This window comes from Battus philenor, unplaced genomic scaffold (assembly GCF_028537555.1).
Source record: "Battus philenor isolate CCGP_79_NKW_IND1 unplaced genomic scaffold, ilBatPhil1.0.hap1 SCAF_18, whole genome shotgun sequence".
NCBI lineage: Eukaryota > Metazoa > Arthropoda > Insecta > Lepidoptera > Papilionidae > Battus > Battus philenor.
Window position 1 is genome coordinate 8,023,444 of NW_027181680.1, and position 24,480 is coordinate 8,047,923.

General features: G+C 32.4%; 1 protein-coding gene across 2 annotated transcripts in view; it reads right to left on the reverse strand.

Moving 5' to 3' along the window:
- Positions 1 to 24,480, reverse strand: part of klar (klarsicht) — a 297,221-nt gene that overhangs the window by 272,250 nt on the left and 491 nt on the right. The gene's annotated exons all lie outside the window — the stretch shown is intronic.

The window sequence follows — 24,480 nt, forward strand, 5'->3', positions numbered from 1 at the left end:
AAATATTGTAGACGTGTAATCAATGAATATTACAAATATTTATACATATATACATACACTTAAGTAATATTATACATACATTAGGTTAACTCATCTATAATTTTCTATGCCGTTTTATTCACTGTCACAACTGGGTCCCGAGAATAGTTATGTCATAATCGAGCGCCTACGAATGGACCTCAAAGGCCATTCATATTCAATAAGTGTCGTGTTGTGTTTAGAAAACCGGTGTGCCCTTTGTTAACAAAATTGCTGTTTGGAAACTAGATACCATTTCAATTGATTGCTAATTTACATCGTATTAGTTGGTACATTTAAATACAAAGTCTTAAAGATAAAAGTAAGTCACGGACCAACCATACACAGTCATCCGCACAACCTAACTTAACCTAAATCAATATCTGGTATTTACGATAAGTATAACTAAGACGATCGTTAAAAATATTCTTTGTACCAGTGTGATAAAATTGTACTATAGTTAATTAACCGTGTAATATTTCCAGTCACATAGTAGCTCTATTATACGTAAATTCATTTTACCGAAACCGCTGTACTGCGCCTTAGGAAATCGCGGCGAGGGGAAGGACTAAAAAAAAAAAACAAAATCGCCGCCGCGAGCATTAACGGTAGACTGACGAAACGAAACTTATTCTCGCTGCACGCATACCTAAGACGCGCTTCAGCGGTTTTAGTAACACTATAGTTAAGTAGTCAGAACATCAGTCTCCAAAAATGCATCAAAAAATAAAACCAGAATTAGCCAAGATTCTTATTATTCTTATTATAAATATGGATGATGTTAATATTTATTTTTTTCTTACTTTGATCGCGGTATACGGCAAAACCTTTGAACATTTATATATAGGAAGGAAAGGATAAGTGATACACTGGTTTTTACGAAACGAATTTTACTATAGATCGAATTTTTAATCCCAGAGAGCAATCCAGAATAGATGTAAAGGCCAGATAGGCATCAAAAGGCAAGACTTAAAGAAATTAATTTGACAAACATCAAAGAGCTACCAATCAAACAAAGAATTGCCCGTTTTCACGATACGTGTATTTAGACACCGTTACACCGGCGAACGTATTAGAATTAAAATATATTTGTCTACTCTATATTTGACTTTACTCAAAGCTTTAGGAATTTCGTCTTAATTTGGAACGATCGAGTTCATTGACCTCCCTCGGTATAGTGCTACAAGGCCATCGGTAATGTCCTCGTGGATCGTTGTCGATAGCATTAAGCGAATCGTAATTTGTTTGAATGATTACGTAATACATTAAAATCTCTAAAAAAAGACTGTTTGCAAGAAATTTTTAAAGTTCAATAGTGTCCTGATTATTGTCAATGAATAATTAATAAAGTAGATGATAGTATTATAGTAAAGTTTAAGCGGATTAACAAATAATAATTTTAGCTCCAAATTCAAAAATATCTTACATCGCTACAGTAATTTGGCTGCGATGAAATTATTGGTTAATTACCTGGCATACACTTACTGTAGTAATGCACTAATAATGCTGATTACATTGTTCTAAGTAAAAAAGCAATCGTGTACGATCAAACTTGCGCTCTGACTTCTGCTTGCTTAAACTCACATCAGCGGACGTGTTTCTGTAAGAAATATATATTTTTTGAAATTCGAATCTCTTCTTAATTCATAACTGATACCTACGTAGCGGGTTAGTAAATTAAAGTGGCAGAACACAGGCCACATAGCAAGCGTAAAGCGTAACTGGTGCCTTAAACACTTTGCGGCAAATCCAACACTGGACGTCCACAAGGAGGACATATGGGGAAGACCGATGTCGGGCAGTGGACATTCTACATCTACATGTTTATACTATATTACAGTCTAAACATAAGATAACTTTTTAACAGGTTTTATGTCTTAACAATTGTTAGCAAGCATACATTTTTTATTAAGGATAATACTTTTGATTTCTCACTTTCATTAATGAAATATTTGTAACTGCCATCATTATTACAATATAAAAGCGGATTGATTGTCTAAAGTAATATCGGTGCAGGTCAAGCTACGGAGCGTAAAATGACTTTGACCGCTCGTAAGACTTTTGAAGCCACTCGACCACGTCGAGATAATATTATGGACTAATTATCCTTGACGTTCCATTACTTTTACATTGTATAATGTTAAATATGGATTACTCTATAATCTAGACACGATGAAGTTTTTCACTTTCTAAAGTTTTGAGAACGTAGTATATATCTTTATCAAGCGGCGAAACTATTGAGATGGATTTTTTAATATCTGGCAATGAAACAAAGTAAAGTAAGTTATTCAAGTAGCTAAATATTTTAATCATTATCATCATCATCATTTTATAAGGTGTTCTCTACTGGATATATGCTTGTGCCAAAGACTTTCATAAAGACCAGCTGAAAGTGTCCTGCATCTAACATCTTCCGACGACCTTGTCTTGTCTTGTCACAACAGGCAGATGTCTGCAATTAAGTCACAATTTGTGACTTTTGAAATTTACGTTAATAAGCGCGATGTCTATATCTGCTGTAAAATAAAAGTAGTCCAGGATTGCCATCTTCCGCTAATGACATTTCTGAGGTAATAAGACACTTGATCCACGGATATGGTCCATATATCGTGATGAACACGAGTATGATGGTATACAGGCTGATACGCCCTCTCTGGCTAATTTATTATTATTGTTATATATTGAGAAGAATGCCGGAAAAGTCCAATTTAATAGAAACTAGAAACAAATTGAGTTCCTTTATAATAGCATCTTCCAAATTAACCCTACCACCTGTGAAGACCGCTGTCACAAACATCTTTAGAACACGGTGGTTAATTAGTTTAATTAAGGCTTTTTTAAGAGTTTTTGTTTTAACTCTTTAAATTTACTGTATAATAATTCAGATTTATTATCAAGGAGTATTTTAAGACACTTGAAAATTGGTAAGTTTATTTCTTTCGAAGAGGAATCGAGTAGAGGTCAGCTTCGACAGATTCCATGAAATTACACTCGCAATGCATATCTTATAACTATCACTCTTATACGAATGTAACTAGGCGGGGAAATTTGTTTTAGCATTTTAAAAATTATCAAAAGTGAATTTTATGAAAAAAGCAAGATGGCCACGAGAAGCAGGCGGAGGACAGCTAATACTTATTAAATTAGATGAAACGGTATCAATGTGAAACTGTCAACATCTTCAATAATCCATAAACCACCATGTGCTATGCAAATTGAATAAATACTAAGAGATAAAGTTCGGGAATTGTGACATAATAATTTGTAAAGAGGTTAAGCGCATTTTACCGCAGTGTAGTTTGGAACCGTATCAAAATATTACTGCAAGTCGACGGAACGGTACCCTATAGGAGCTATAACTTTGATTTACATTCCGCTCTCTTTTTCCTAGTCCGGCATCTAACGAGATGGCCGCCCCGGCCTGGCGGATTGCCAACCGCTCGTATATTTCTGGAAGCCCTTTTAGGTGTTTTATTAATTTGTCTTTTCTCCGTACTAGCAGCTCTCACCGGTTCAATGTAATCATAACTCCTAATTGAAATTTCAAATATACCGAATTAGCACCATGATATGAAAACTATAAAAATATTACATCGTTCCAATAAAAACATATATTATATAAAGCGGTATTAAAAATCATTGCTGTTGCTTCAAACTCCATTTCTTATGATCTAAACTAAGGCCATATCGACTGAGCCATATATCGCCATATACCCGTTACGTATTTTATATAAAATTTAATATACTTAAGGCGTATACGAGGTTAAGGTGTTTCCCTAACTACACTATGACGGACTGAGACTTGCGGACGCAGGTCACGGGTTCGATTCCCGGGATACAATCTTATGTAATTCACACTTTGGTGCATTAATTACATGTTTGACACTGCTCACAAAGAAGTTTCAAACATCTCTCTGCGTACTGTAATACACCTCTGCAATCGCCAACTCGCCAGCCAGGGGGCGACTAAGGTATATCTATCAACAGAAATCTTTGAAGAACCTATGCCTTGCAGTGAGCCATAAACGTATGGCTTGAAATGACAATTATCCAAATCCATATAGTTCTCAATCAATCAACCGTTATAGCATGCAATTAAGTTAGAACCTTTAAATATTGACAACATGACTAAATTAATGAAATATAATTAACAGGTACAGCGAGAGAGAAAACAACCTAGAAAAGGAAGAAGTTTGAAATTGAAATTTATATATTTACAATTAGTTCAGTTTTTCTCTATCTTTGATAAATATAAACGTACTGTAGGCATAATAAGAGTTACACTTGGCACAACTATAGGTATATAGCAGCTGCTTAAAAATACACAACTTCGCATAAAACCCTAGTAAAATTTTAATGCTCATCAAGTTTGTACACAACTATTTTATATATGGCATATTTATAAATTTTATTTCTTGCGTTTTAACACAATAAATAAAACAAAGAAACAAAATTTTATCTATGCTTAATGACAATATTTTCATCTGGTGTGCAGGATACTGTTATTCAAGCTTGAGATTCTATTGACGCAGCATCGGCCAATACCCTTGGGAACTACATTAATTACAGCGAGCCCAACAGCAGAGATTGCGCAACCGGTGACATTTTAACGGTGCCATTCGGAAGTATCTTCTGATATTACACGTCAGTTCAATCGCCGAAGTTCTTGGTACCTACCCACGTTACAGCTACAAAACATGTCGTTGAATTAGTACAAATAAAAGTCTTTCCGGCATGAGCATTTTTTTTCAAACAGTTTTTAAATTAGATATTCTAAGTAAAAATAGGCGATGTCTATGGCAAACTGAAAGCAAGTTCAAATTCTATTTTTATCGTTCACTTTTTCGATTTCTTTATGTATTTTTTTTTCAATTACCAAACAGATATAACATATGATGTGACAAGCCTATGTTATTTTTAATTTCATTTAATATTCTATATCGTACACGCCAGAATACCTATAAATAGTTTCGTAATAATAAACATAAGTTATCTAATAGATGTTGCTATAAGATCTTACGTTTAAGATCTCCCGAGACACTAAATATTCATCTAGGAATCTTAGACCGCGAAATCGCTATTTGTATCATGTTAACAATTCATTTACCCAGCAAATTTAACATAACGCAACACTAGTTCAAACGTATTTGTGTTCGCTGGCTCAAATTACGCCAACTCAATATCCATTGAATCGACATTTAGCTGTTAAACATAGCCTCTGATATTATTTTAATGAACAACTACATTTGTTATATGTTAAATTTCATGTTTATATCAAAAACAAGTTCCAAAGCTTTATATGGGTAAATATATAGCTCATTTGCTGTGAGTTTGTGTATGGTACATTATCGCTCTTCCCTATCCGAAAACCAAAGATTTCAAATATAATAAATATTTTCTAAAATCACATTACTACATATCAAAATGAATTATTGTTTACCATCTGTACCTGCTGACTTTATACTGCCAGAACTTGGCCTGTCGCATTCCATAAGAAAAAAAATAATATAACACGTTTCACAGTGATCAGGGTAATGGAAGGAGAGGAAAAGTTCTTGAAAGTTTTTTGCTGGTAAATGAAGTATACCACTTTTAAGCATATACATCAAAAAAACATGACTGACGTTAAATTGCGTAGACAGACCAATGATCTGAATAAACAATTATCGTTTTATAAAGAATAAAAGGCCGATGTATTATCATAAGTAAAAGTACGGAAATCAAAGGGAGTGGAAAACCATGATTAATAGAAAATAGGTTTACATTAATTTTGCATCAAATTTTTTCTTGCTTTTCGAAACTTTCTCAGAAAATGTAAATCACAATTAACTTGCGAAACCGCCGTCTGCGCAAATAAGTACGTCAATGCACATAAGGCACCGTAACAATTTCTACGCAGCACATTTTGAACTGACCGATAGCCGTCGGCAGGAATGCTGATTTGTTGCAATTCCATACATTAAGATCTAGGAGGCCGCTCCATACTGTATCAAATAAGCATTCACCGAGAGGTTAAATTCCTTTCCTTATGGTTACCTAATGTCGCCCGCGTAAGGCAATATAAAATAGGTTGATAGCGATTTGCGATGAAACTACGCATTTTATATACACTAGGTATAAAATAATGTACAATAGAACTTTAAATTGTACCAAGACCGCTTCTACATACCATATCACACTTTTTTTGTCACGGATTTTTTGCAGTAGTATTTTTTTTATTGGCAAGTTGAAGTGGCAGTGAGTAGGAACAGATAACAGGTAGAGCCTTAAGGTTTTGGAGCGGAGAACACGGACCAGCAAGCGCGATGTAAGACATTCCCACACACATAGTGAACAGACGACCCTTTTAAGGTCGTTAAAAGACGCTGCATGTAAACCGCTTTCAACCGGTCTCATAGGAAACCTATGGGAGAGGCCAATTTCCAGCAGTGGAGGCCCTCTACTGCTGACATGATCATGATACAGGAGTACGAATGGCACGTAATAACGACGTTTTTTAACGCGGTGTCCAGTTTCGACAGCGCTCACAGCTTGACCTCGACCGAGGCTCACGTGTTATCAATTGCACTAGAAGCTACATTTAATATGCAGTATTCTAATGTGGCAACCTTGCCATATGTCAAGTGAGAGCGTTGAAGACTCTCAGCTTAAGCTTGCTTAAAAAGCTGAAGGGTTTGCCGGGAGGCGTTATCTTTCATACTCTACTAGATTAGGCGGATGCCTTCATAGTTAGGGCGCGAGAAGGCATTTGCAAGCTGGTCAGTAATTCGAAACGCATTTCGCATTCAAATTCCGGGTATCCAAGAGAGCGAACTCTCGATCGGTGGCTATTATCGGATTAAAAGAATGAATTAGACACATTGTTATAACTTCGAAAACAACTTCCTAGAAATTTGTATAATCAGAAAGTATTCCTTTTGTATTAAGCAATTTTGTTGATATTTGTAAACAATTTTTATAGAGATCCGATTAGTTCAATAATCTGTTCAGGAAATTATGTAACAGTAAATTAATATAATATTTGCTATCCCGTACCACCTTAATTTCGAGGCACACCTACTTAATTTAGTTCTCGTGTAAATAAAAAATAATATTAATAACAGTTGCAAGTACCAATTGTTTAATTGTGTGAGTCGTCTGACATGAGATGGCAGTGACTTTAATGCACATTTATAATGAGAGAGAATCGAGACGCATTTGTACCCGATACATTATTCAGTTTAGATAGAAATTTCAAGACAGTTGATCCCTCAATGTTCCTACATATTTAATCTACTCATGTTAATGCTGCTAGCCCGGAGACTTTATCCAACCTCAGTTCACCGCTCTGATGCTAAAGTCGAAATGGGAAAAGAGGATAGAAGAAGGTAGCATCGCATCCCTTATGGGCGACGATAACCTTCGCCTAGCATTCGTACAGTTCTGCAGAAAAGTGGTGCAGTCTACAACAGTAATAAGACTCAGGACAAGGATAAAGTAAAAAATGATAGAATAAAGAGTCTATTGAGACTCCAAAGAGTTGGGAAGAAGAATATAAAATCTCTGAAGGCAATATTATTTTCAAATATAAATTATAAATGTGAATGAAAATATTTAAATATGATAATAAAAAGTTCTTAAAAGTATTTAAGATGTTAATAATTTAAACAAATGAGTAAATATCTGTGATAATTTAAAAACTGTCATAACCAATAAAATCTGTGATCTGGGAATGTAGATGAGGGAAAGAAGGCGAAGCGTTGATAAAATATGTAAGCGAGGAAAAGTAGATTTTGTGTGACGTATAAAGTATGGTACAAAAGAAAATGCGAAGGGAGGAAAGAGAATGTGGTAAAAAAATAATAAGGTCCCTGCTCCAAACATAACAGGGAGGAACAAGAGGTCCCCAAAAAGGGGGACCGTAAAAGAAAAAAAAAGGGTCAACGAACTTAACTAAATATGATAAGACTAGCCCAGTTTCTTTTAATGCATTGAATCCAGTGCAGGGCAGTGAATATTGCCTTTAGAAGTGGATAATTAATGGATAACAGGTCTTCCGGTTGCTTAACTGTTCAATTTTGATATAATACCCCGGATTATATCCTGAATTATGAAGTGCTTCAAAATTCATCATTATGTATATTTCTCAGTTATCGAACCCGAGACCTGCAATCGGTTGCCACATTATTTAATTGTTGGCCTACGGTAACTACCTTCCAATTTTAAAATAAATGAAAAAAAATTGAGTAAATTTGCAAATATCACCGTGATTCTAAGAAACGTTCGTATTTGTGCGCAATTGGTATAGCTGTTTTGATTTATCTCATAACTTTATTATTTTCAAGGAAATCGCTCACTAATAAATTGAAATAAAGCAAACATGAATAATCTTTTTAAACAAAAATTTAATTTTCCTTTAAGCATTATAATGAAATGATATCATAATTAGTTGTTTAGCAGTGTACGAAATAAGAAGCTTAATTTTGTGATTCATCGTTGTTTATTATTAAATAAACAAATAAATCAACAAATAAAGTGATAACTTTATAATACACTTTTTATTAATTTTTCTATTGAACTGCGAGGTTTATAGCTTGACAGTACGAAGTTTATTGTGACAATAATATCATAAAATCTAAAAGAAACTAGAGAGTCAAAAAGAAAAGGATAAGTTAACTTGAAACAAGTGTATGGTTGAAAAAGATCAAGACATATACAACGTAAGTACACCGTAACCCGGGGTTAAGCGTTTCATATTCGTACACGAGTTGTTCAATCTGCTATGCTTCTTATGCAGCCGTTGTCTCGGTGCTTATAATAACGACACTCATAATAGTAAACCGCTTTATCCTAGAAACCTAAATGGTATCAGATGATTGGAAAGCGTGTAATTCCTAAAGTACAGTGGAAACAATGAAGTAAACGCTTTCAAATCAATACGTATAAATAGAGTCGGATTTTACACAATACGCTGTGATGCTTTCTTAATGCTTTTAAAAAATTACAGATGCACAAAAAATATGATACAAAACAATTCTAAGGGGACACAACATGAAATACGTAAAAAATTAAATAGAAAAGAAAATGGAATCAAATGATGTTTAGATATTAGAGACTAAACTATTAAACCATATATTTATCAAAGAAAAATAAAATATTCTTTGACACACTTAAAAAATATGCAACTTTAGAGTTCCATTAACTTTGTATTGTTTACATTTAAAAAAAACTATTAGTGGAAATTGCTTTCCCTAATAAATCAATAATTTAAGATTGGGTAAACACCCATCCATATATATGATCTCTTGTAATATAACTTACCTGTATCCATTCAGGATACATAGAATGTAACATTAAATTAAGATAAGTTAATATAAATTTTAATTCTAATTACAAAATGGAATGTCGTGTAGTTTATTTGGTTAGATAATAAATAACTTCGTGGTTTAGTGCCAATAACCACAAACAACTGTTGCAATAGGTTTTCTTTCCTTGCACTCTGTGTCTCTGGTCTTCGCTTCCTGATATCAGTTGATTACACATTGCATTATCTAACATTAGAAATACTTCTGCAATTTTAGATTATTAAATAAACTATAACATTGTAGTTGAAATCTCATAAATTACAGGAGAGAAAACCAAAGGTATTAATTATGTTTGTCAACTTATAGTAAGGTTGCGAAATAAATACATGCTCTGCGTTTGTATACGTTTGTACATCTGCTTAAACTCTACGGTCGCCCAACGATTGTTTGACAGTTTGAAATTGGGTCAACTACAAAAGAACAGTTTTAGTTCGATAACATATAACAACTGTGCAAAATAGGTTAAGAGCAGTATAGGTGAACTCAAGAAGTCGCTTTGCTCTGTAATGGTTTTATTTTGATCTGTAATGGAAAAGTATACTTTTAAAGACACAGCTTAATAATGTTAAATTTCAACGTACCTTTATCGTTATTTATTATTTTTAATCCAATAAGTACATTCCATCTCTATATTAAATTATTATGGGTGTGTATACAATTAAGTCCCCTCACGACCATTACCCTGATACTATCGACCACCTATAGGGCTCATTGCATTAAGTCGATTTTAGAAATAAGGCGGCCCGCAGCGACCGAATAAAAACTAAATGAAAATGTAGTTATTGAGGGTTGAAACTCGTGATGGTATTAATTATAATAAGTTCAAAAGTAAAAATTAAGTGGCAATTGTTTTAATAACACATTTTTATTTGCATTCAAATCATTTTTATTCACAATAGTTTTAGAGGAAACATCGAAAATGTCTTGAATAACTTTTCTACCAGAACTATAATAACTAACACGCTGAATTTAATTACGTTTCTTCACAATAACTACTACATACTTTTAAATGAATCGATAATCGTTTGAGACTTTTATAGAAAAAAATCCGTAATAGGTTTATTTAAAAAAAAATTGGCATGTAAAACTTTTATCCTGGTTGACTACAAATTAAGCGTCAATTATAGACGAACGACTTCTTCTCTGTTTTCAGGAATATTTAACTATTTTACCCAAGTTTATTAAATAAGCTTTGAGTCCATATTTAAACCGGAGACCAGATAAATTACAAGCTACAAGTTTTTCTATGGAATCGTCATTTGGTTCCATCGTCATCAGAAAAAGAACAAACGCATCAAATTCTTCTAGGTGCATTACGCACGTAATTATTTTTTTATCCCCTCACCGCACGATCCGGAGGATTGTCGGGAACTGAGGCAAGTTTTATTTTATTTCTTACCTATCATAATGACATTTAATGATTACCGCAGCCGTCCACCAAATACAAATTCCTTCTTGGTATTCTCTATCATACAACAAAAAATGCATGTCATTATAGGGATCTAATGACTGCATGGCGAGATAGAAATAATTTAATTTTAAACAATTTTTTTAGCAATTTGACTTACACTGTGAAAGTGATGGTATATAATATTTTTATTAAAATATGATAAAATATCAAAACTTGGTCTTAGTTTTTGTATGTTACAAAATATATACAAAAGATACAGGACGTACATTAAAGACGGTATCATTATGCCACAAATGTATAATTCATTCGGGCATAAGGATCCTTTCACGCGCATATAAATAGTGAAATTACTAAGCATTATAAACATACTCACACAGTGTTTATTATTAAAAATGACAAGCATAATATTAAATGCGTCTAAGTCATTCATTCATTCATGTATTCGTCAGACAAAAAAAACAAAAGTGTACAACTTATTGCAATGTTTAATAATAACAAGCTACGTATTTTAACACCGTGTGGTCATTTTGCTGATATGTTATTTATTTCTTGTTTGCCCTTAGTATCGGCTTGTTTTTAACTGAATTCTTTTTAACTTATACGTGACATGTGGAGATTGTAAAACTCAAACAACAAATATACAACAAATATAGAAACTGAAACCGACTTACGATTATACCGAAAAAATATAATAAATTCAGTGACAAAGCGGTGGTAGCCCAACGGTAAAGCATTAGGACTTGTGATTGTAGATTGTAGGTTTGATTCCCGGGATACAGTAATACTTAATTCACACTTTGTGCATATAACTATATAGTATTTCCACTGCTCACAAACAAGTTTACAGAGAATGGTCAACAGCACTGTAATCGCCAACCCACCTCCCAAGCATGGCGATTATGATATATCCTCCCATATGTATCTGAGAGAGGCCTATACATGTATGTTCTGAAGACGCCCACTGCAAGGACGACAAATAGTCAAATATCATTTATAATCCCTAGCAAGAGCGAATCAATTTGACAACTACACTTCAAATAAATTACTGCAGTGATCTAATACAAAACTATAAATAAAAAATAAATAGCAGTTCGTTTGTAGTATAAATTATTTTCATTACATATGTATGTTAATGATAGTATATACAATATAGGATAGGTATAATCATTATGATCGTAATAAAATTAAATTAAATAATTTACATGCGTTTTAGTATAAACTGATTTATTTATAATAATTCATATATATATATATATATATATATATATATATTATTTACTCATATATATATATATATATATATATACATATATATATGAGTAAATAATATTTTATGACGTATAAATTTCTATAATGTTTATTTGGAGGCAAAAGCTACGGTATATCCGGCTTTCGTCGTACTGTTAAAATATAATCATTGAAACTGTTACAAGCTTTACGGATACCTTAACAATGGGTCTGAGCGAGAAAGTCATTCTCACATATCAAATTCAATTTCTTGTATCCACTATAAGGGACAACAGGTCTAACAGGCGGTGATATATCGACTGTCGGTTTATTGGTTTATACAAGCGCCGTTCGCAATACACTTTCGCTGAACCGCCCTGCAAACGACACCGTGTTAGTCGTATCACATTTAATACAATTGATGTTAACTTCCCTGTACATATTAAAACAAGATATGAGGATTATTTTTGAACCTTAGTAATTGTTAGAACATCACTATCATCATTTTTTACTTGTCACAAAACAAAATCCAATTAAATAAATTAATATAGGGAATAAATACGAATCTCTAATACAGATAAGTACCGTAAGCAAATAAGGTTCAAATTGTAAGGATTTTCACTAAATGGTCGTATTTTTATTTTAGACGTGTCTTTGTCTTTTAAGTAATCGAACTATTTATTTATTGGTTTGCATGGAAGACATTGCTGTAGGTAAAAATATACGAGTATTGTAGTGAAACAATATCGTACAAAGCAATAACGTAGTCAAACTAAAAACCACTTACAAAAATTCACTAATAGCATTTTTTTAGGATATTCAAAAGCCTTATAAAAGTAAACTCATTGTTAGTTTATTATTTTATTTACAAAATCAAATGATCAAAGACAATCAACTCCTTATAAGTGTAGGTGGTAAGCATAACCTACTACAAAATTATCTGCGGTTAGTATTTATTCAAAGGTCTAAAAAATAATATGGAAATAGACACATCACAATATTGAGAAGCATAAAAATTGTTATCAAATGTTTGTCAACCGACGTCTGGAAACGACAAAACGGTTCCTCACGAACTTATGAAATCAGCCAACAAGCGCACAGTGGACCAAGTTTGGCAGACAAGTTTACAAACACGTGTCAAAACGTAAGCGCACCGCTAATGATCCGTTCGGTAAGATTCAAATCCGACAATCTGTTTACACTCTGCGTACAATCAATGCTTCACTGCACAAGCTACGCACCGGTCCCCGTGTGTACGCGAGCTAATTAGCGTAAACAAAGAATTACTACTGAGTTTGTAGAAACGTACTATTGAGTAGCTTTAGTAATTCGACTTGTTAAATATTACCTTACAACGTTTAGCTTTCGCGTAAAGTAAATATTTTTTTTAATTATCTCAACTCCAATTACATCTTTAGTAATAGCTTTTTTTAAGTTGATATATCATCTTCATATCTGTTGTTGGACTTCTACTGCTAGCTCTCGCCCTTCCACACAGATCTGTAGTACGAAATGGCTTCTATCCAATGTATTCTGACGACCTTAACAAAGTAATTTGTCTATTTTGAGAATCGACGTCTTTTAAAGCAAGTTGAAAATGAATTAATTTTTAAGCAATTTTATTAAGACCTGTTTACTGTCGAAAATAAAGCCTATATGCTTCGACAGAGAGTGGAAAAAGATAGTTATTTGTGGAATATAGGTGACGCTGAGTGCCCTCAATTTGAGCTCTTGGAGTGCGGCATCAAAACTTTACACAACTTGGGCCTGGAGTAGCCGTAAAGGAATATAGTTTATGCTTTACTAGGACATCATTTTTAGCTGTGCACTTGCCTATGATACTTTGTGTACGTTACAAATAATCCGAGCAGCTTCAACAAGTTTTTGATCTTGATAAAAAACGAAGAGTTGTGTTTGCTTTACAAAATGTTGCCTTTACTGCAAGGATATTCTATTTCTGCGACAAAAAAGTAAGAAAATACTATTTAATCAAAAGGTCAATTAGCATACACGCTTTTAAGGAGTAGAATATCTCTGTCGAATGAATACTTGTACACTTTGTTTGAAAAACTCTACGAACTTATTCTCTACCTATTATTAAATACTAATTTGACTTTTATTTTGAAATTGTGGCTGCCGTTATTTTATAATTACTACAGCTGTAAACCTACTGTTTTAGACAATAAACTTCAAAAACAGTTTTAATAACAACAGAAATTTGTTGTTATTTGTATAAACATTATATTTGACGTTCACTTTTTCATCATTATAATCATTTGAGAAGTAAACGTCAGCTACTGGATACAGGCTTCTCCTATGATCCAACGACGATCTTGTTTAGGTCGTTGAAAGAAATTTTGCTTACAATACTGAAGCTACAAATTAAAAAAAACTTTCATTATTTCAAAGGTAAGTAATGTGCTTAAATAACTAATGTAATTAGCTAAAATTTTAACCATCGACCTTATAGTCAACACATTTTTTAAAGTTATTTATAATCGATAGTAAAAGTTAAGAAACGAACTAATATATTTAAAACGAAAACGAAAGTTTCTCGAAAGTTGTCATGTAGATCACATTTTGTCGATGCAAACAACGCTAGGGCAGGCATCTCAGGGTACATGATAAGCACCACCCGCGTCGGCCGCCGCGCCGGACCTTTAAAGGCACCGTTTAGAAAGCCGGAAAATCGTGAACGATGTTAGATCGCCTCCGAAACTTGTGCGCGGACTGTTAGATTCTCCGTTGGACAGAATCAGTCTGATACGGAATGAATTCGAAACCATGAAATAGAATAATTTACATTACCTATTCTTACATTCAAACGGAAAATTAATTCGTCGTAGATCTGTGGAACTAATTCTCAATCGTTCATCTATTTTTTTTTTCTATCGACTTACTATGTTCAGTCGTACAAGGTGATGATTAAAGGTATAAAAGATTTAAAGGGGGCTTTGCTTAAATCATTTGCTGTCAATCAATGGTTACAGAAATTATAAATAACATAATAATAATATCAAAAAATTGTTTTGTTTGTACTGCCAAAAGTTACTAGAACTGTAGCATTTTGTAACATATCATGATACATCTATATCCAATCATCCTGTATAAAAAAAGAGTTTGAATAAGTTTTTAGTATCAAAATTACATACGATTGTATAAAATTTAAAGAGCGCTGTGACAAAACATATGCTTCCGAAACTTAAAGATAAAATGTGCATCATAAAAATTAACCAAGGAGTTATTTCTACTGAGTTTAAAGGCGCGTTACTAATAATATACTCCCTGTCTTATCTTATACCCCTTTGTGACGCACGTGCTCTGAATAAAAGAAGAATATACCCTTCTTAAAGGTAAAAATAAATAAGACAAAAATATATTTACTAACCAATGACACGAGTTTCTAGTGTAAATAATTTTTTGTAAAAGATAGAGTAAACACACGAATGCATTAACCTGTAACAGTACAAATATTACATTCCGTATGCAAAAAAAATATTCTTTTATTTGCGGTTTATATGGTCCAATCTCGAAACTATTTTTTGATAATTCTTATTAAAGGGCGTAAAAAAGTGTAAGTTTACGATTAAGCCCACGCTGAAAAAAATAAAGCTTTGCCTGGTCCGTTAGGGATTTTATAAATCCGATTAATTCGAACTAAAACCGTCTACCGCCACGATATATAATCTAAAACCTATATAAGGTGTGTTCCCCTGATTATAAATTAAAGTTACCTTAATCACATAAGATATTTATGTTATGACTTTGCAACAAAAACAAACTTAATAAAGATAGAAATTATTAGAAACACATATGCCTATTAAAACAAATTAAATAAATTATAATTTAATGATGATATTCGTTATTATGAAACTGTTAACAGTGCAATAGTTTACATTTTTTTATAAATGCTAACGTATCGTAAATAGCAACAGATGACGAAAATATCAATACCGGCAATTATCCAATTACTTTACTACCAAGTCCGACACAAATATTTTAATCAAATGTTTCCTTTAAACAAAGATCGATGGAGACTGTTATAAACAACAGAGATTCTCCTGTATTCTGTAACAGCTGTTTTTTTTTAACTTTTACAGCTTCGTCTATATAGAGCTTGGCTTACTTATGTATTAGTTGACTACTAGTTTGTCATTATCTTATATACATTAATGAACAGAAGGAAATGGTATAATCATATAGGGTTCGATTCTCACAGTCACCCTTGGTTAGTTATCTTATTGAAACGCCGAAGTTCCCTGTAAAGGTCCCTTGCACCTAGTCTCTTCATGGAGCGCCGACCTAAGCGTCTTAAGAACTTGGCGGAATCCCGATCAGGTGAAATAATGTAACGCTCAAAGATATCAAGGAGGCGAGAGTCGTGTCTTTTACATATCATATTTTCTTAACATTTCTAGACTATGGCACCTATTCGTAGCCGAAATTATGTTGATCTAGATTGCGACGATGTCTCTTGAATAATCATTGTTATTGCCAATGATTTTTAATTCCGTACACTGAAAGGTAGTCTCTCACTTCTGAGCTCATTATCAAGCACAGTCTCGGGATTGGTTTAAGAGCACTATCTCTCGGGATTGGTTTAAGAGATCGAATCAAAAATGAAGATATCCGTGGATTAACGTAAATAAAATGTAGTGTAATAGTGTCAGTAAGAAGGCCTCAAAGCGCACCGGCAAGCGCAGCGTAGGATGTTTATGTACTAAGTTGAAGGACATTGGCAAGTTCGTCTGAATACTCTCGATAAAGGCCACATCTACCCGATCTTTTTGGTAATCAATGGCATGAGGTGTAGAACTTCTCACCGTAGGGTCCAAATGATAATGATGATGATCAATTATAAAGACATATTATAAATAACTTTTAATTTCATTAATAATACTATATGTATAAAATTTCTTGGTTTGAATTGTTGTTTTAAATAACCTTTAAACTAATTACATAGTTTTCATACAAAATGTGGAGGAAAACAAAACATATTTACCTAATTAACCACAATAAAAAGATAGGGAAAACCTAACCGAATTCAAACTCATGGGACCTATGGGAAAACATTATTCACACATTAGTCTTGTCATAAATATTATTACAAAAAAAAATAACATTTTTTGATTGTGCGAAACATGTGCTGTTTTTACAGTGTGTTTAGTTTAATACATTATTATAAAACCATTAAAATATATAAAAAAATTTAAAGGACTGTATTGCAGTCCTTTAAACATTGAGGCCAGTTATCAATATCAGCACGCACTTTTTATGGTAAAAATCTCCACTGCCCATCATTTGGATTGTGGTAGAGACTGCAAATCGTCATGTCGTGTAGCCTTACTCTCTAAAAGTGACCATAAATCTTAATCCAGTGGATTATTTTAATATTTGAATTTAATATTAATTATTTTATTGGTAGATTATTATTTATTAAACTATGATAATTAAATAACACAATAATTTTGGAAAATTTCTTTAATTTATGTATTATTTTGATTAATAAACGTAGAAATGATATTTTGTACCCTAGCCCCGATTCCTACAGGTAAAGGCAATCCAACAACTACAAAACTACTATACCACTGAAATGATGATAATTGAAAATATGATCTCTAGTTTAATTAATTAAAATAAATTTTATATGTAGTATAATATTTAAATACATTTAAAAATTAACGTAATGCCTAAAACCGTAAAAAATTTATCATGTTTTTTTTATTACTACGCAGTAAACCTGTATGGTTGCATCTATAAAAATGAAGGGAATTCCTTTAAACTAAATCTGTAGTCGGAAAAGTTGGCAACGATTATAGCAACAAGATAGCTGCATTCCATCTACAGAACTGTTAGGATCAACTTCCGGGTACCTCGCAATAAGTATTTTTTATTATGTTTGACAGTGCGGAATTTTTTGTATTATATACCAGCCTAAAAGAAGGATATTTAATTATTTAAAAATATATCATGTATATGCAATATTTGTTACAAAAAAAAATCGAAAAAAAATTAAATTATTTTTATGTAAATAAAATTTTATTTTACGAATAAAAATGTCGACTAGTTAATGTATGGGCTGGAAACCTAACCAAACTAAAAAAAATACGTTTCAGATATTCCTTTTAAATTACTATATTTTTTTCGAAAATAACGAAATTGTTACAAAATTGTTTTGAGATGAAAACTTCATATCACATCGTGAGTTCATAAACTATGTAATTAGTCTGTGTTACAAGAGATATATACATTTTTGACGGAAGCTTCATAGTTGTCAAAGCAGTTATTTCCATGTCTCATAGAAGACTATCAAATATATTGAAGAACAAATGTTCTGGAGCGAAGAGTACGAACCGGCAAGCGCAGTGTTGTGGTTGACTGACGCAGGACACAGGCCGCTTCTAACCGGTTCTGTCGCAATTCTATGAGGATACTTATGTCCAGCAGTGGATGCCCAACAGTTGAACTAACGATAGTAATAAAGTATGAGACGCGGACGCTTCTCTTTTATATTCAGAATTTCCTTACCGACGTATCGAATTCGTACATTAGTAGCAGTTAATATAAAACGCCAGCACAACTAAAAACTTTCTCATTGTTTATAGTCGGAAAGCTAAATAAAATTACTATAAAAGCGTTTTCATTTCATTACGAAAGTGAAACAAGGTTTCATTTTATTACGTAATCCTTTTAAAATATTACACGTTATATTGATGAAGAACTGTAGTAAACTAAAAGGAAACGCTGTACAGACCGTTCGCGTACAAACTCGTCGCTTGTTTTATATTTTTACAAAAAGTTTACCGTGGCACGTGTTACCTTGTTACGTAAACGGAAGGCGACAGTAAATACGGCGATGACGTCGTAAACCTGACGCTATGTGCAACTTTTGTAGCGACGCCGAGTTTATCAAAAAGCCCACAGGTACCGTTACAAATTTTACCTTAAGTTATCAGCGGAATAGACATGTAATTGTATTACATTCATATCATTATCATTAGTCGATAGTATGTTTATATGAGGCGTTTTTTATAATTTTTTTGCTCTATTTTATGATATTTATTTAATTTACTGTAATTGTCGTTTTAGCCCATAAACACCCACTGTAAGGCACGCGCCTTCCTTAAGATATCAATGGACTGATAAACTATAATCGCTACGCTTAGCGGGCAGGTTGACGATGGCAGTGTGGTATTATTATAGTACGCAGAAGACGCTACTGCCCATCTTTTGAAAATTTGTTTGTGAGCAGTGGCAGATATAATTAATGCACAAAGTGTAAATTATATTTCATTGTACTTGAGTGAGCTACCTACTGCTCAAAGTGGACTAAAACTTATTTCACCGATCTTCATTAATTTACTCCAAAAATAAAAAATAACTCTAACTCACTGCTTCGGATCACTGCTTATAAAAAATTATTTTTTTATAAGCAGTGATCCGAAGCTTTATACAAGATTTTACACGTTTTTATTTGTAATTGATTACAAATAAGTGTACAATCTTTGAACCTTTTTGCTGCCATATGAGCTATACATTCACCCCCTTGAAGCCTTTACGCTTAATACCAATATACTTTGTGTTGTCATAGTTATTGCTAATATATGACAAATATTATCATTTTATTGTACGTAACATTTATTAATATTACAGTGTGTTAGTTGACATATTTGTTACTTTAAAGCATTCATATAAATCCATTAAAACATATGCAGCTTCGTATTATGCAATATAGTCCTTTAAATGTTGAGGTCAGTTATCAATAGCTACACGTAAAATTTTTCAATGTCAATCGTATGGATAGTTTCAGGCACTCCAAATTATCATGGCGTGTAGTGCATGTCTTACTCTCTCAAACTGACCATAAATCATTATCCAGTGGAATAAGGTCACGACCAGATAACGGCTAGTCTTCAGCTCTAATGAATTCCGGGACGTTCGTTTTTAACCAAGATTGGGTAGATCGAGCTTTATGACCCAGCGTTGAATCTTGCTAAAAGGACCATTACTGGTTATTGAACATAATGTTGTTAACGGGCTTAACTACCTTCTGTAGAATGGTATCTTATGCTGATGTTTTGATTCCTGTTTAACAAAAACATGGCTCAGTCACTCTTTCAAGGCTAACACTCTAAATCATCACTGAAGTCCGATTAAGTCCACATTGTATTCTATTAATTATTTGGGGAGCTTCTTCAGAGTTTTCAGCATAAACACAGTCATTTTCTTTATCAAAATATTGTTCAATTTTAAAAAATTTCACATCCGTAAACAAAGTTTTTCTATAATCTTCTTTCTATAATCTTTATCATTTCGTACCGCATAAGCAGTTGTTTGGATTTTGCCATTATATTCTTTTTTAAATTATCAATTAAGAAATGACCAATGCGTTTCTTATAGGCTGCAAGTCCTAAGTCGTTTTTTAAAATACGCGACATGGTTCTTCTAGCTGCTATCTTCCCCCAAGAAAAATCTCATCTTCTCTCATCTTTAGCTTTCGGAAAGGATTTCTTACTTCTTCTTTCCTTACAGCCTTGATCGCCTTTTTCATATGAACACTACATGGACGGCCAGATATTTTTCTATCACAAACCGAAAAGGTTTCATTGTACCTAGCAATAGCCCAGTTCATAAACCTTTGACTAATACCAAGCACATGGAAGATTTTAAAAATTGTATTTGGCACCGTACCTACTTTATGTAAAACAATCACAGAATCCGGTGTCTTTATCACCCAACTCCATTTTAATTATCACAATATATTTTACAACATATTGGCGCAAAAATATGGAAACGCAATGACCAAAATCATATGAAAATGATTTTTTATAATTATAACAGATTGATTGAGAAACTATTGGGCAGACGAAGTATAACAGCGCCGCTTACACGTTTATACTTAGACCATACGTCGTCGTGAGTTAGGAGATGCATCTTTAGTCTTAATTGCAACTATGCAGCTGCCAGCGTCGCTATTTTAGTTTTATACGGGTGCGGAAGTAATGATATTAAACATAATATTTTATCAGTCGTTAACGAGCTTGATGAAAAATAGACGATGTCGGTTGACGCGGCGGAAATCTGTATGTTGTAATAAATCCATCAAAATTTTACTTCATTTATCACATCATGAAAGATTACGTTAATTTAGAAAACAAAACATTTCTCAAGTTCAATTAAGTACCTACACCTAATTTTGGTTAGTCCGCGACAGCCGTTGTAGATAATTTATAAACTCGATGCTTTTATTGTATCTTAATTACTTATAAAGAACGATTATCATTTTAAAAAACGACGATTATTTGTATTTCAAAAGTCTCCCAAAATACATGGTTTAAACTTAGACCAGGGAGTTATTCCCAATCCGGTAAAATAGTATTATAGTATGCAGCAGCCCGAGACGCGGCTGCTCCGGGAGCTCCCGAGCTTCGCTGCCTTAAAAAAAGATCTAGGCCAGGCGCCCTCTGTGCTCTGCCATCTCAACACAGTCGTGGAAGTCGGGTCCAAAATATAAAGCGGGTAGTATATTAAACCACATAGAATCAGTTTGAAACATTTAAATTGGTGATACTACAGAACCAGTAGTGGTACAGGTCCATATAAGTGACTGGTACTTACATATAACTTTAGGGGGCGCCACAGCTAGGCAAAATACTATGTTAATGTGACGTAACGCAAAGAGACATAAATCTACCGATCGCAATGGCCCAAAGCGACGACCGCAGACGTGGTACAGCGCAGGTTATTTTTATGACTTTGCTTGTATTTTGATAATCTATTTAACTTAAAATTGTCTGACTACTTCTCTCCTCCAGAAAAAGAAACAGAATACTAAAATATTACTTCTTAAAATATTCAATCTGTTACTGTTTTAATTAACAATTGGGAGTCATTAAAAGCCTATCCATTTATTGTTTTTAATGCATAGTTTATTTTAGTCTCATGCCAGTGCAAGTTAATATATTGTCACAACTTAGTTATACTTTATCTTTCGTAACGAATATAAGGTCCTGATCTGTTTGAAGAGAAAAATAATATATCGTTCAATTTTTTTTCGTAATTATTTTCGTAAATTTTCTCTCCAATTTAGGTCAACATAAAATATACGTGTCTATATGTATAATTAAACAATAATAATAATTAATAAAGTAAATGCATAAACAAAAATTCCTCTAAAAGCTAAACGACTGTTAACAACATTTTTTAATAAAGTTTGTACAAAGAGCAGTTTAGAAAATTGAAAATAAAATTAAAGAAATAAAAAAGAGTTTTGATTAAGGTACTCAATTTTATTAGTTTAGTGACAGAAGAGGTAGTGCCGAGAAGATTATCGGCCGTCGACCTGCGTATGTAAGATCGTCCCGAAGGAAATAGGAAAGGAAGGTTGATGAACTGCGTGTACATACAGTTCCCACAATGTTTTATATAGATTTCAGGTACATACATAAAACCTTTTCGGTAGGAATTCAAATAGGAAATTATGAGTAAATTCTAGGTGTTTACAACATTTGTGCACTTTATATAAGCGCTGATATTAATTTATAAATAAATTCATATTTGTGTTGGGCGTCGTTTTAATCAGTTTTGATCGAGACCATAACATATTGTCTTAATCAAACGAAAAAAATTTGTTTTTTTTTTTTGTAATTTCGTTATACTTAAATAAAAAGATATTTTCGTAGTCTCTTTCGCGTAAACTAGTTCTGCTATCTCACTCATTTAATCACAAAAAGGTTTTACGAATTCATTTACCCTTGCCCATATTTTTATCTGTACGTAAGAATATATATATATATATATATATATATATATATATATATATATATATATATATATATAAATATATATTTATTAATATTTATAATATGTGTGTGTGTGTGTGTATATATATATACATATATAATATTATGTAAATCGGAACTCAAAATACCTAATCTCATAAAAATATAAAATCAGACCCTGTTTGAAAATAGGATCATAAAAGAAATTCACAAAATAGTATGAAATTATGCACATTCTTACAAGCATAATACATAAATCTACCATTGACAACCATACAGAACATTTAACACACAAATTTGTTCAAAAAAAATGTTAATAGTGTTTATTTAACTATTACTTATCACAACTATTATAATACTTCATGTAAAATGTGAGAAGGCAACCTTTTTTAGCAACCTGTTGTTAACTATACAAGAAAAATTACTAATAATACTAAACTGAAATATACATTAAATGGTAATTTGTTCAATAGTTAGTACTTAGTTTGATAAATAGCAGGAGAAAAATATCTACAAAGAATCACCCCTGTAACATTTATGTTGATGAGTTATTTTTAACATTTCGGCAATGTTTTGTTTATTTTACACCAGATATAATGCAAAAAATATCCATGCGAGACATCTGTTAAACATACAAATCACATGCAAGATGTGCAATATGTGCTTTGATGAGAAATTGCCTATATAACCGTAATAACTTTATGTGAACAAAATGGTTATGAAAAACATACTTATGACAAGCATGCATCACCATAATTTACTGATGGTAGATCTCCTTGGTAAATTGTCACATTAGAAGGTTTTACCATTTCCACCATTGCTATCACCAAATAGTAGCATACAAGCAATAAATAGAATTTTTAATATAAAAGTCACATTACTCCCTAAAATATCCAGACTCCTGATTATGTCATGGCCTAGTTACCTTAGTATAGAAATAGGCATAGGTTACTAAGATCTGAAAACTGGGAGCCTGAAAACTTCAGGTCATAGGATGTCGTAATAGGGTATAGTATCTGAAAATGCCTTCTTTGTCTAATAAAATTAAAATATAATAATAACTATTAGCTATATGTTGAGCAAAATTAATTTACAATAAATACTTAACAGAAATCAAAACTGGGCAAATATAAACTCTAAAAGGCAAGAAATCAAGTAAATACTTCATTTTTGCAAATAAACAACTTTTGAACATTCTCATTACATACAAAACAGTAACCCATGTTTCTCAATTTAAGGTCATAATCTTATAGAATGTCTCCTTTAATATTCAACATATGTACTTAGGCATATTTTTCTATCAAGTATCCAATGTGTGTGTTTTGGCGTTTAGTGCTTAAGCCTTTTCTTTTTTCAACAATGACAAAAGTAGTATTGTGTTATTTTATCATAACACTTAACAAAGATAATATCTGTAGCAACAATAGCAAAAAGTTAACTTGAACTACAATTTAAAATCAGTATAAATTTGTTATTACTCTAATAAACAGGTATATATGCAAAGGTCTAAATTGAAACCATCAGGTGTCTATCAATACCGGCATATTAAAAGACTTTGTTTTCTCAACTGTAACCTTAACATTATAAAGTACTATTTTCTATTACACAATAAAATGTAATTAAACATAAAGTAAACTAAAATACGACAGATAAACAAATATATTATTAACAATAAACACAACTTGTAATCAACATGTTT